The sequence below is a fragment of the Coloeus monedula genome (assembly GCF_965178545.1).
Source record: "Coloeus monedula genome assembly, contig: HAP1_SCAFFOLD_84, whole genome shotgun sequence".
Taxonomy (NCBI): Eukaryota; Metazoa; Chordata; class Aves; order Passeriformes; family Corvidae; genus Coloeus; species Coloeus monedula.
In genome coordinates, this window is record NW_028120815.1 from 19999 (window position 1) to 22500 (window position 2502).

Below are 2502 nucleotides of genomic sequence, written 5' to 3' on the forward strand. Positions count from 1 at the left end.
AAAGGTAGATGTTCATGTAGAAATGCAAGGAGTAGTACTACAGTACTTTATAAAAAGCAGAATAACACCAGAAAAAGAATAAGAAAAAGCACCAATGAAAATATGGACAAAGAGGAAAAAAAAGGCCCGGATTGTAAAGTTACATTCTGAAGGTTCTGGAGCAGAAAAGAGAGAGATTATTACTTCTGAGAAGCATCCTAGTCATCATTTTCCCCGCATGGCAGAAGGAAATAGAAAGATTTTAACTTGTGAAAAGTATCCAGTCCTCACTTTCCTCAGGGCATCCCTGAGCTCCTGGTTCCTCAGGCTGTAGATGAGGGGGTTCAGGGCTGGAGGCACCACCGAGTACAGAACTGACAGGGCCACATCCAGGGATGGGAGGAGATGGAGGGGGGCTTCAGGTGGGCAAACATAACAGTGCTGAGGAACAGAGAGAGCACGGCCAGGTGAGGGAGGCACGTGGAAAAGGCTTTGTGCTGGCCCTGCTCAGAGGGGATCCTCAGCACGGCCCTGAAGATCTGCACATAGGAGAAAACAATGAACACAAAACAGCCAAAGAGCAAACAGGCACTGACAGTGATGAGCCCAAGTTCCCTGAGGTGGGATTTGGAGCAGGAGAGCTTGAGGATGTGTGGGATTTCACAGAAGAACTGGCCCAGGGCATTGCCCTGGCCCAGGGGCAGGGAAAATGTATTGGCCGTGTGCAGGAGAGCGTAGAGAAAGGCACTGGCCCAGGCAGCTGCTGCCATGTGGGCACAAGCTCTGCTGCCCAGGAGGGTCCCGTAGTGCAGGGCTTTGCAGATGGACACGTAGCGCTCGTAGCACATGATGGTGAGGAGGAAATCCTCTGCTGAGAGGAAGAAGAGAAAGAAAAACACGTGAGCAGCACATGCTGAGTAGGAGATGTGGCTGGTGCCCCAGAGGGAATTGTGCATGGCCTTGGGGACAGTGGTGCAGATGGAGCCCAGGTCGGTGAGGGCCAGGCTGAGCAGGAAGAAGAACATGGGGCTGTGCAGGTGCTGGCCGCAGGCTCCGGCGCTGATGATGAGGCCGCTGCCCAGGAGGGCAGCCAGGGAGATGCCCAGGAAGAGGCAGAAGTGCAGGAGCTGCAGCTGCCGCGTGTCTGCCAATGCCAGCAGGAGGAAGGGGCTGATGGAGCTGCTGTTGGACATTGGCTGTGTCCGGGCATTGGGTTCTACCATGGAGAAAAACACAGTGAAGAGTTAGAGGAGATCTGTAACCACAACCAAAGCCATTTCCCATCCACCCTCCCCTGGAACACACACAGACACCCTTTTGTGTTTAAGAGTTCTGAGGGGTTTTTTTCTAACTCCCCCCATATCTCTCTTGGTATTCTTGGGTATCAGAAATCCTCAGCATTTCTGCTGCCTTCAGGGAGAACAGAGCAACTTTTGCAAGGCAAGATGATGAGTGGAGACTCAGGGGAGGTGCTCTGTCATTCTGACCTGCTCAGATTTTCTCAGTTTCACTTCTCTCAAATGTAGAATGTTCACCCTCCCATGTTTCCCTTAAAGATCACCAGGTGCTGCTGGGAGCAGATGGATCCACCACAGACCCCCAAATGTCCGTCCCTCTCTCAAGGTCTCAGCACCACATTCGTAGTCGAGGACACCCCTGGCTCATTTCACCAACCCGACAGCATTTTCACACTTGTAGCATCTCTGCTTTTCTCCTCTCTCTGGGCCTTTCAGATAACACAAAGATGCTCCAGGACACGTTTGCATCCTGGAGGAAACTCCCAGCTTGGAAGGAAACCTCGGGGAGAGAGCCAAGAGTCCCAGAGCGGGCACTGGACGAAGGGAGATTGAGCTGCTGCCCTGGCTGCACTGACAGCCCTGCCCACAGCCGGGCTCTGGGGCCAGCGTCACCCTGAGCCAGCTGTGCCCCCTCCCAGAGCCCCCAGGGCCGGGCAGCTGCTCCCAGCCCTGTGCTCTGCAGAGGGAACTGGGCCCAGGGCTGCAGAGCTGCCCCACGGCTCTGCTGCAGCTCTGCCTGCCCAGGAGGGGCTTCACGCCTTGGAGCCCCGGCCCTGAGGGCAGAGCCTTGGCTGGGGGGCACAGGAGGGAGGGGGCTTCTTCAGAGGGAGGGGCTGCACTGGAGGGGATCCTATGGGGATCTCTAAACTCTCCCTGACACATTGCTGGCTTTGTTTTCTCTCCTTCCCTGATCTCCTCTCTGCTTCCTGGGGATTTTCCTCCTGGAGCTTTTTCCCTCTGCCTGATCTCTCCCTGCCAGCACTCACAGACCCCAAATCTCTGTGCACTCTCCTTGGCCCTACAGAAACCTGCCTGTGTGCAGGGCACTGGCTGGGGCAGGTTCTGTTTGCAGCTTGGAGAAAGGACAGCTCAGACTGAGCCTGAGGGGTCCAGCCAAGGTGATGCTGGTGCTGTCCATGGGCACGGGAGTGGCTGAAAGCACAGGAGGCATCTCCTGTGCACCTGCTGATCACTGAAAGGAACAGTTTGGATGTCCCAGGGACCT

At 55.3% G+C, this 2502-nt stretch overlaps 1 pseudogene across 1 annotated transcript; it reads right to left on the reverse strand.

Annotated features, from left to right (window-relative positions):
• Window positions 1-204: 204 nt before the first annotated feature.
• Window positions 205-1172, reverse strand: LOC309585644 (olfactory receptor 14J1-like; annotated as a pseudogene). Its single transcript has one exon. The product of its transcript is annotated as an olfactory receptor 14J1-like (transcript).
• Between the last annotated feature and the right edge of the window lie 1330 nt (window positions 1173-2502).